The sequence below is a fragment of the Triticum urartu genome, chromosome 1, assembly GCF_003073215.2.
Source record: "Triticum urartu cultivar G1812 chromosome 1, Tu2.1, whole genome shotgun sequence".
Classification (NCBI taxonomy): domain Eukaryota; kingdom Viridiplantae; phylum Streptophyta; class Magnoliopsida; order Poales; family Poaceae; genus Triticum; species Triticum urartu.
Genome location: NC_053022.1, coordinates 65,513,500 through 65,526,242, shown reverse-complemented (window position 1 = coordinate 65,526,242; position 12,743 = coordinate 65,513,500).

The following is a 12,743-nucleotide window of genomic DNA, read 5'->3' as shown; positions in this document are numbered from 1 at the left end:
TTCTAAGATTTTCATTGAAAGCAACATAGTCTAGAGATTGAAAACACATTATTTCTTCTTGATAAAAAAGGATAGCCTCTATGGGAGGACGGCAAGCGTCCACCCTATAATGCGCAAAGATTTTTTTGGCCTCTTTTATTATGAATCTAAACTCATGAGCCAAAAAGATAGTAGCGGCACGCTTAATAGAAGAATGCTCAATATTAGAAAATTCTAAGAAAATCCTTTGTATGCAAGGATGCATGTGCATAAATTGTCTCTCAAGTTCAACTACAAGGAAGGCCATAGCGTCCGCAAGACTACTAGTTCTATGAAGGATAGAACTACCCATATAAGGCAAAGCACCGACACAAGTAAAGAAATCTTGGATAACTCATTTTCCAATAATATTACCACTACCAATACGGAATTTTTTGTATGTAAGATAGGGGGTTCTTTAGCAGGAGTATCAGAATTTTTCATGATATTATTATTGTCCATATCGACAATAATTTCCCCGATTTCAGACATAACGACAGAAAGTGCAAGGGGCAAAAAGAGGCAAATAGAGAAAGAGGGGGAGGACGGAGAGAGAGAGGGCGAACAAAACGACAAGGGTAAAGTGGGGAAGAGGAAAATGAGAGGCAAATGGCAAATAATGTAATGCGAGAGATAAGGGTTTGTGATGGGTACTTGGTATGTCTTGACTTGCAACGGCGCCACAAGTGACTCATTGTCGGGAGTCAAATCTTGACTTGTCTTGCGCGAACCTCCCCGACAACGGCGCAAGAAATCCTTCTTGCTACCTCCTAAGCACCGCGTTGGTTTTCCCTTGAAGAGGAAAGGGTGACGCAGAAAAGTGGCGTAAGTATTTCCCTCAGTTTTTGAGAACTAAGGTATCAATCCAGTAGGAGGCCGCGCACGAGTCCCTCGCACCTACACAAACAAATAAATCCTCGCAACCAACGCGATAAGGGGTTGTCAATCCCTACACGGTCACTTACGAGAGTGAGATCTAATAGATATGATAAGATAATATTTTTGGTATTTTTATGATAAAGAGAAATAAAAGATGCAAAGTAAAATAAATGGCAAAGGAAATAACTAAGTATTGGAAGATTAATATGATGGAAGATAGACCCGGGGGCCATAGGTTTCACTAGTGGCTTCTCTCAAGAGCATAAGTATTTATGGTGGGTGAACAAATTATTGTTGAGCAATTGACAGAACTGAGCATAGTTATGAGAATATCTAGGTATGATCATGTATATAGGCATCATGTCCGAGACAAGTAGACCGACTCCTGCCTGCATCTACTACTATTACTCCACACATCGACTGCTATCCAGCATGCATCTAGAGTATTAAGTTCAAGAGAACAGAGTAACACTTTAAGCAAGATGACATGATGTAGAGGGATAAACTCATGCAATATGATATACACCCCATCTTGTTATCCTCGATGGCAACAATACAATACGTGCGTTGCTGCTCCTACTGTCACTGGGAAAGGACACCGCAAGATTGAACCCAAAGCTAAGCACTTCTCCCATTGCAAGAAAGATCAATCTAGTAGGCCAAACCAAACTGATAATTCGAAGAGACTTGCAAAGATAACCAATCATACATAAAAGAATTCAGAGAAGATTCAAATATTGTTCATAGATAAACTTGATCATAAACCCACAATTCATCGGTCTCAACAAACACACCGCAAAAGAAGATTACATCGAATAGATCTCCACAAGAGAGGGGGAGAACTTTGTATTGAGATCCAAAAAGACAGAAGAAGCCATCTAGCTAATAACTATGCACCCGTAGGTCTGAAGTAAACTACTCACACTTCATCGGAGGGGCTATGGTGTTGATGTAGAAGCCCTCCATGATCGATGCCCCCTCCGGCGGAGCTCCGGAAAAGGCCCCAAGATGGGATCTCGTGGATACAGAAAGTTACGACGGTGGAATAAGGGTTTTGGCTCCGTATCTAGTAGTTTGGGGGTACGTAGGTATATATAGGAGGAAGGAGTACGCCGGTGGAGCAACAGGGGGTCCACGAGGGTGGAGGGCGCGCCTGGGGGGGGGGGGGGGGGGGGGTAGGCGCGCCCCCTACCTCATGCCTTCCTCGTTGATTGCTTGACGTAGGTTCCAAGTCCTCTGGATCATGTTTGTTCCGAAAATCACGTTCCCGAAGGTTTCATTCTGTTTGGACTCCGTTTGATATTCTTTTTTTGTGAAACCCTAAAATAGGCAAAAAAACAGCGATTCTGGGCTAGGCCTCTGGTTAATAGGTTAGTCCCAAAAATAATATAAAAGTGTATAATAAAGCCCAATAATGTCCAAAACAGAATATAATATAGCATGGAACAATAAAAATTTATAGATACGTTGGAGATGTATCAATCATCTTATAATGCTAACGCCGAACTAAGCAAAATAAGATGCATAAAGGATAAACATCACATGCAATCAATATAAGTGATATGATATGGTTATCATCATCTTCTGCCTTTGATCTCCATCTCCAAAGCACCGTCATGATCAACATCGTCACCGGCTTGACACCTTGATCTCCATCAAAGCATCGTTGTCGTCTCGCCAACTATTGCTTCTACGACTATCGCTACCACTTAGTGATAAAGTAAAGCAATTTCATGGCGATTGCATTTCATAGAATAAAGCGACAACCATATGGCTCCTGCCAGTTGCCGATAACTCTATTACAAAAAATGATCATCTCATACAATAAAATTTAGCATCATGTCTTGACCATATCACATCACAACATGCCCTGCAAAACCAAGTTAGACGTCCTCTACTTTCTTGTTGCAAGTTTTATGTGGCTGCTACGGGCTGAGCAAGAACCGTTCTGACCTACGCATCGAAAACCACAACACGGTATAGTGATTGCTTTTTGATCTTCAGAAAGAACCATGTTCATTGAATAGGATTCAACTAAAGTTGGAGAAACTGACACCCACTAGCCACCTGTGTGCGAAGCACGTCGGTAGAACCAGTCTCGCGTAAGCGTACGCGTAATGTCAATCTGAGCCGCTTCATCCAACAATACCGCTGAATCAAGAATCAACTAGTGACGGCAAGCAATATGTATATACCCACGCCCACAACTCCTTTGTGTTCTAATTGTGCATATAACATCTACTCATAGACCTGGCTCGGATGCCACTGTTGGGGAACGCAGTAATTTCAAAAAAATTCCTACGCACACGCAAAATCTATCATGGTGATTGATGTCTACTAAACAAAATTCTTCTTGTAGACATTGTTGGGCCTCCAAGTGTAGAGGTTTGTAGGACATTAGCAAATTTCCCTCAAGTGGATGACCTAAGGTTTATCAATCCATAGGAGGCGTAGGATGAAGATGATCTCTCTCAAGCAACCCTGCAACCAAATAATAAAGAGTCTCTTGTGTCCCCAACACACCCAATACAATGGTAAATTGTATAGGTGCACTCGTTCGGCGAAGAGATGGTGATACAAGTGGTATATGGATGGTAGATAAAGGTTTTTGTAATATGAAAATATAAAAACAGCAAGGTAACTAATGATAAAAGTGAGCACAAACGGTATTGCAATGCATTGAAACAAGGCCTAGGGTTCATACTTTCACTAGTGCAAGTTCCCTCAACAATAATAACATAATTGGATCACATAACTATCTCTCAACATGCAACAAAGAGTCACTCCAAAGTCACTAATAGGGGAGAACAAATGAAGAGATTATGGTAGGGTACGAAACCACCTCAAAGTTATTCTTTCCAATCAATCCGTTGGGCTATTCCTATAAGTGTCACAAACAGCCCTAGAGTTCGTACTAGAATAACACCTTAAGACACAAATCAACCAAAACTCTAATGTCACCTAGATACTCCAATGTAACCTTAAGTATCCATGGGTATGATTATACGATATGCATCACACAATCTCAGATTCATCTATTCAACCAACACAAAGAACTTCAAAGAGTGCCCCAAAGTTTCTACCAGAGAGTCAAGACAAAAAAGTGTGCCAACCCCTATGCATAGGTTCATGAGCGGAACCCGCAAGTTGATCACCAAAACATACATCAAGTGGATCAATAGAATACCCCATTGTCACCACGGGTATCCCACACAAGACATACATCAAGTGTTCTCAAATCCTTAAAGACTCAATCCAATAAGATAACTTCAAAGGGAAAACTCAATCCATTACAAGAGAGTAGAGGGGGAGAATCATCATAAGATCCAACTATAATAGCAAAGCTCGCGATACATCAAGATCGTACCACCTCAAGAACACGAGAGAGAGAGAGATCAAACACATAGCTACTGGTACATACCCTCAGCCCCGAGGGAGAACTACTCCCTCCTCGTCATGGAGAGCGTCGGGATGATGAAGATGGCCACCGGAGAGGGATTCCCCCTCCGGCAGGGTGCCGAAACGGGTCTAGATTGGTTTTCGGTGGCTACGGAGGCTTCTGGCGGCGGAACTCCCGATCTATTCTGCTCCCCGATAGTTTTAGGGTATCTGGATATATATAGGTGGAAGAAATACATCAGGGGAGCCACGAGGGGCCCACGAGGGTGGAGGGTGCGCCCAGGGGGTGGGCGCTCCCCCTGCCTCGTGCTCTCCTCGTTGATCCCCTGGAGTGCACTCCAAGTCTCCTATATTGCTTTCTTTCCAAAAATAACTTTTCCGAGGGTTTCATTCCGTTTGGACTCCGTTTGATATTCCTTTTCTGCGAAACACTAAAACAAGGGAAAAACAGAAACTGGCACTGGGCTCTGGGTTAATAGGTTAGTCCCAAAAATCATATAAAATAGCATATAAATGCATATAAAACATTCAAGGTTGATAATATAATAGCATGGAACAATCAAAAATTATAGATACGTTGGAGACGTATCAGCATCCCCAAGCTTAATTCCTGCTCGTCCTCGAGTAGGTAAATGATAAAAACAGAATTTTTGATGTGGAATGCTACCTAACATATTCATCATGTATTTCTCTTTATTGTAGCAAGAATATTCAGATCCATAAGATTCAAGACAAAAGTTTAATATTGACATAAAAATAATAATACTTCAAGCATACTAACAAAGCAATTATGTCTTCTCAAAATAACATGGCCAAAGAAAGTTATCCCTACAAAATCATATAGTCTGGCTATGCTCCATCTTCACCACACAACATATTCAAATCATGCACAACCCCGATGACAAGCCAAGCAATTGTTTCATACTTTTGATGTTCTCAAACTTTTTCAATCTTCACGCAATATATGAGTGTGATCCATGGATATAGCACTATAAGTGGAATAGGATGGTGGTTGTGGAGAAGACAAAAAGGAGAAGATAGTCTCACATCGACTAGGCATATCGACGGGCTATGGAGATGGCCATCAATAGATATCAATGTGAGTGAGTAGGGATTGCCATGCAACGGATGCACTAGAGCTATAAATGCATGAAAGCTCAACAAAAGAAACTAAGTGGGTGTGCATCCAACTTGCTTGCTCACAAAGACCTAGGGCATTAATATTTGAGGAAGCCCATTGTTGGAATATACAAGCCAAGTTCTATAATGAAAAATTCCCACTAGTATATGAAAGTGACAACATAAGAGACTCTCTATCATGAAGATCATGGTGCTACTTTGAAGCACAAGTGTGGAAAAAGGATAGTAGCATTGTCCCTTTTATTTTTCTTATTTGTCCTTTCTTTTTTTGCCCATTTTTTCTGGGACAATGCTCTATTAATGATGATCATCACACTTCTATTTATTTACAACTCAATGATTACAACTCGATACTAAAACAAAGTATGACTCTATATGAATGCCTCCGGTGGTGTACCGGGATGTGCAATGACTCATGAGTGACATGTATGAAAGAATTATGAACGGTGGCTTTGCCACAAATACAATGTCAACTACATGATCATGCAAAGCAATATGACAATGATATAACGTGTCATAATAAACGGAACGGTGGAAAGTAGCATGGCAATATATCTCAGAATGGCTATGGAAATGCCATAATAGGTAGGTATGGTTGCTGTTTTGAGGAAGATATATGGTGGGTTTATGGTACCGGCGAAAGTTGCGCAGTACTAGATAGGCTAGCAATGGTGGAAGGGTGAGAGTGCGTATAATCCATGGACTCAACATTAGTCATAAAGAACTCACATACTTATTGCAAAAATCTATTAGTTGTCAAAACAAAGTATTACACGCATGGTCCTAGGGGGACAGATTGGTAGGAAAAGACCATCGCTCGTCCCCGACCGCCACTCATAAGGAAGACAATCAATAAATACATCATGCTCCGACTTCTTAACATAACGGTTCACCATACGTGCATGCTACGGGAATCACAAACTTCAACACAAGCATTTCTCAAATTCACAACTACTCAACTAGCACGACTCTAATATCACCATATCCATATCTCAAAACAATTAGCAAGTATCAAACTTCTCTTAGTATTCAATGCACTTATATGAAAGTTTTTATTATATCCCTCTTGGATGCCCATCATATTAGGACTAGTTTCATAACCAAAGCAAATTACCATGATGTTCTAAAGACTCTCAAAATAATATAAGTGAAGCATGATAATTCATCTATTTCTATAAAATAAAACCACCACTGTGCTCTAAAAAGATATAAGTGAAGCACTAGAGCAAATGACAAACTACTCCAAAAGATATAAGTGAAGATCAATGAGTAGTCGAATAATTATGCAACTATGTGAAGACTCTCTAACTTTTAAGAATTTCAGATCTTGGTATTTTATTCAAACAACAAGCAAAACAAAATAAAATAAAATGACGCTCCAAGGAAAACACATATCATGTGGCGAATAAAAATATAGCTCCAAGTTACCAATGAACGAAGACGAAAGAGGGGATGCCTTCCGGGGCATCCCCAAGCTTAGGATTTTGGTTGTCCTTGAATATTACCTTGGAGTGCCTTGGGAATCCCCAATCTTATGCTTTTGCCACTCCTTATTCCATATTCCATTGAATCTTTACCCAAAACTTGAAAACTTCGCAACACAAAACTTAACAGAAAACTCGTAAGCTCCGTTAGCGAAAGAAAACAAAACACCACTTCAAGGTACTGTAATGATATCATTATTTATTTATATTGGTGTTAAACCTACTGTATTCCAACTTATCTATGGTTTATAAACTCTTTTACTAGCCATAGATTCATTAAAATAAGCAAACAACACACGAAAAACAGAATCTGTCAAAAACAGAACAGTCTGTAGTAATCTGTAACTAACTCAAACTTATGGAACCCCAAAAATTCTAAAATAAATTTATGGACGTGAGGAATTTATATATTAATCATCTGAAAAAAGAATTAACTAAATATCACTCTCCAATAAAAAATGGCAGCAATTATCGTGAGCGCTAAAGTTTCTGTTTTTTACAGCATGATCGCAAAGACTTTCCCCAAGTCTTCCCAACGGTTCTACTTGGCACAAACACTAATTAAACACAAAAAACATAACCAAAAAATAGGATAGATAATTTATTTATTACTAAACATGAGAAAAAATCATGGAATAAAAATAAAATTGGGTTGCATCCCAACAAGCGCTATCGTTTAACGCCCCTAGCTAGGCATGATGATTTCAACGATGCTCACATAAAGGATAAGAGTTGAAACATAAAGAGAGCATCATGAATAATATGACTAGAAAATTTAAGTCTAACCCACTTCCTATGCATAGGGATTTTGTGAGCAAACAACTTGTGGGAACAAGAATCAACTTGCATAGGAAAGCAAAACAAGCATAACTTCAAAACTTTAAGAACATAGAGAGGAAACTTGATATTATTGTAATTCCTACAAGCATAAGTTCCTCCCTCATAATAATTTTCAGTAGCATCATGAATGAATTAAACAATATAACCATCACATAAAAGCATTCTTTTCATGATATACAAGCACAGAAATTTTATTACTCTCCACATAAGCGAATTTCTTCTCATGAGTAATAGTTGGAGCAAACTCAACATAATAATGATCATGTGAGGCATAATCCAATTGAAAACTAAAATCATGATGAAAAGTTTCATGGATATCATTATTCTTTATAGCATACAAGTCATCACAATAATCATCATAGATAGCAACTTTGTTCTCATAATCAATTGGAACCTCTTCCGAAATAGTGGATTCATCACAAAATAAAGTCATGACCTCTCCAAATCCACTTTCATCAATATAATCATCATAAATAGGAGGCATTCTTTCATCATAATAAATTTTCTCATCAAAGCTTGGGGGACAAAAAATATCATCTTCATCAAACATAGCTTCCCCAAGCTTGTGGCTTTGCATATCATTAGCATCATGGATATTCAAGGAATTCATACTAACAACATTGCAATGACGCTCATCATTCAAATATTTAGTGTCGAACATTTTAATGCATTCTTCTTCTAACACTTTGGCACAATTTTCCTTTCCATCATACTCACAAAAGATATTAAAAAGATGAAGCGTATGAGGCAAACTCAATTCCATATTTTTGTAGTTTTCTTTTATAGACTAAACTAGTGCTAAAAAAAGAAACAAAAAAATTCGATTGCAAGATCTAAAGATATACCTTCAAGCACACACCTCACCGGCAACGGCGCCAAAAAGAGCTTGTTGTCTACTACACAACCTTCTTCTTGTAGACGTTGTCAGGCCTCCAAGTGCAGAGGTTTGTAGGACAGTAGCAAATTTCCCTCAAGTGGATGACCTAAGGTTTATCAATCCGTAGGAGGCATAGGATGAAGATGGTCTCTCTCAAGCAACCCTGCAACCAAATAACAAAGAGTCTCTTGTGTCCCCAACACACCCAATACAATGGTAAATTGTATAGGTGCACTCGTTCGGCGAAGAGATGGTGATACAAGTGGTATATGGATGGTAGATAAAGGTTTTTGTAATCTGAAAATATAAAAACAGCAAGGTAACTAATGATAAAAGTGAGCACAGACGGTATTGCAATGGGTTGAAACAAGGCCTAGGGTTCATACTTTCACTAGTGCAAGTTCCCTCAACAATAATAACATAATTTGATCACATAACTATCCTTCAACATGCAAAAAATAGTCAATCCAAAGTCACTAATAGCGGAAAACAAACGAAGAGATTATGGTAGGGTACGAAAGCACCTCAAAGTTATTCTTTCCAATCAATCTGTTGGGCTATTCCTATAAGTGTCACAAACAACCCTAGAGTTCGTACTAGAATAACACCTTAAGACACAAATCAACCAAAACCCTAATGTCACCTAGATACTCCAATGTCACCTCAAGTATCCGTGGGTATAATTATACGATATGCATCACACAATCTCAGATTCATCTATTCAACCAACACAAAGAACTTTAAAGAGTGCCCCAAAGTTTCTACCGGAGAGTCAAGACGAAAACGTACGTGTGCCAACCCCTATGCATAGGTTCATGGGCGGAACCCGCAAGTTGATCACCAAAACATACGTCAAGTGGATCAATAGAATACCCCATTGTCACCACGGGTATCCCACGCAAGACATACATCAAGTGTTCTCAAATCCTTAAAGACTCAATCCGATAAGATAACTTCAAAGGGAAAACTCAATCCATTACAAGAGAGTAGAGGGCGAGAAACATCATAAGATCCAACTATAATAGCAAAGCTCGCGATACATCAAGATCGTACCACCTCAAGAACACGAGAGAGAGAGAGAGATCAAACACATAGCTACTGGTTCATACCCTCAGCCCCGAGGGAGAACTACTCCCTCCTCGTCATGGAGAGCGACGGGATGATGAAGATGGACACCGGAGAGGGATTCCCCCTCCGGCAGGGTGTCGGAACGGGTCTAGATTGTTTTTCGGTGGCTACGGAGGCTTCTGGCGGCGGAACTCCCGATCTATTCTGCTCCCCAATAGTTTTAGGGTATATGGATATATATATAGGCGGAAGAAATGCATCATGGGAGCCACGAGGGTGGAGGGCGCGCCCAGGGGGTGGGCGCACCTACCTGCCTCGTGCTCTCCTCGTTGACCCCCTAACGTGCACTCCAAGTCTCATGTATTGCTTTCTTTCCAAAAATAACTTTTTCGAGGGTTTCATTCTGTTTGGACTCCGTTTGATATTCCTTTTCTGTGAAACACCGAAACAAGGGAAAAACATAAACTGGCATTGGGCTTTGGGTTAATAGGTTAGTCCCAAAAATCATATAAAATAGCATATAAATGCATATAAAACATCCAAGGTTGATAATATAATAGCATGGAACAAAAAAATATAGATACGTTGGAGACGTATCAGTGATGCATAGCAACGAGAGGGGAAGAGTATTGTCCACCACTACTGCAGGAGACTACTAACGCGAGACTATGATCAGAGACCCTTTGCCGAAACTGTGTGCGATGCAATAATCACAAACGGTGGTGTAAAAAAGTCAAAAAAGGTGCAAAATGTTTGCGATGATGTATGCATCAAACACGGTTCAGGTTTTAGTTGCGTGTGCGATGAAGGGCATACAGTTAATCCATTCAAACTGTCTATGATGAGGCAGAACAACAGAAATGGGCAGGCATAACAATGTGTGTGCGATGCAGGACACATGGTTAATCTATTTGAACTGTTTGCGATGAGGTAGAACAACAGAAACGGGCAGCCATATCAATGTGTGTGTGCGATATACGGCATACGGTTAACTCGGACAAACTGTTTTCGATTAGGGAACACAACAGAAATGGTTCAACTTAACAAGATGTGTTTGATATGCAACATACAATTCACATGGATAAACTGTTTGCCATGAGCCAAAAGAATACAGATGAGTCGTGTAAACAAGATGTGTGTGATACGTGGCAAACAGCCAACTCGGATGAGCTATTTGCGATGAGAAATTACAACACAGACGGTCAATGGAGTTACTTCGTGTGTGATTCCGTGTGTACAAAAAACTTCGAAAAATGCAAACTAGTTGCTTGCGGTGGCTAGAGTATCGCACATGATGCGTCTGTGAGTACTTGTGTGTGATGATTAGTATGTTACACATACGTTTTCTTATGTGAACATGTGTGTGAATTTGCAATATGGACAGTTAATATGCAAATGCCTTCTGGACATCGGGCACACGCTTAAACTCAATGAACCGTGTACGATACTAATACTTTCCATGAAAATTTATGAACTTGGGTAACAACATTTGAGTAACATATATATAGTGGTTACACTATTCGACAAAAGGAGGATCTTCGTAACATGGTTTTGACAACCATATGGTCCATATCTACATACTTAACATAGTAACAACTATCACATTTTAAGTGGCTAAGGGCCAACAACCATATGGTCCATATCTACATACTTAACATATATAGTAACATCGAGCACATTTTAAGAGGTTGAGGGCCAACAACCACAACTATCCACTGGAAGCAGCTTGATCACGGTGACTCGGCATCTCGTCAATGAAAAGGAAGAGCCCTCCTGTGCCTTGGTAGAGCAGGAGTAGAACAGTGTCTCCAATTTTACAATATGGATGCATTGCCACAAGAAGCGAGAACTTGTTAATTTGAATGGTTCCATTTTTGCGGGAAATGCAGTACCTTGCAATCACTTTGGCGTAATTAGCAGGCACAAGTGTAATTCGACCACACCGGGAAATCGATCCAGGAACGGCTACAGGGGGAAATTTCTGTTGACATGTAGAATAAAAAACAATTGTAACATATCGTTGAAGATATATATATAGTTTATGAGCATCAACATTAAAATAAGACTTTTTACTAGCGCTTTGTGCACACAATTGGTCTTGTTCAGTGTGTGCACCATAGGTCTAATTAATCCCATCCAAAATCCAGCGTTCATACGTTGTGCTATCTTTGTCAGATTATCAACAAAGTTTATGACATGCTTCAAGTCCTTCCAGTGAAATTTGGTACGCTTAGTAACATATAGATCGTTCACTATGCATCCAACATATCCTGCTTAAAAGGTTGAAAGGTATAATTTATTCAGAACATGGCAGAAGAATATATAGTGCGCATAAATTGGTAAATAGAATTTGTTACTGCCTAGGAACGGAGTCAGAATATGATATCACAATTGGTTGCTTAAATAGTGATCAATTGGTTGCTTAAATAGTAATATGATAGCATGGAGAAAGTTGAAAGGACACTAACCTCGATCAGACTTTGATCGGCTGTTAATTATACCAGGCTATGTGGTACACGCACTAGAATTTTATTGCCAGCTTTCAGTTCATAACACTTAGACATTTTTCTCCAAAGGTCCGCATTAAAATAGGAGTGACCATCTTTATCAAGTTTTATGCTAACCGTCATTGTAAACCCATGTTGCATTGTCAATATGACAACCTGGGAGTCATCAGCAAAGTAAAGCCCAAGATTTCCTTCTACTCCTGTTCTTGCAAAGCAAGGGATGTACTGCTTGAAATGAAAATTAAGATCTTAAATTAGATATATTGAAATAACCGAGCAAGATGCAAATATGGGAGTAACTGATAGAACATATCCATATATAGATGCAAGCAAAGTACAAAAAATATAGAATTAAAAATAGATAATGTAACAAAGATTTGATGCAAATATATAGATAATGTAGCAACAGACGGTATATGTTCACAAATTTAGGCCATGCCGACCGGAAGTCATCCAAAATGGTGAGATAGAACTTCGTTACCGACTGGCCACGACCACAATTGCCCGATTTGTGCTCGCACCGTGCACACA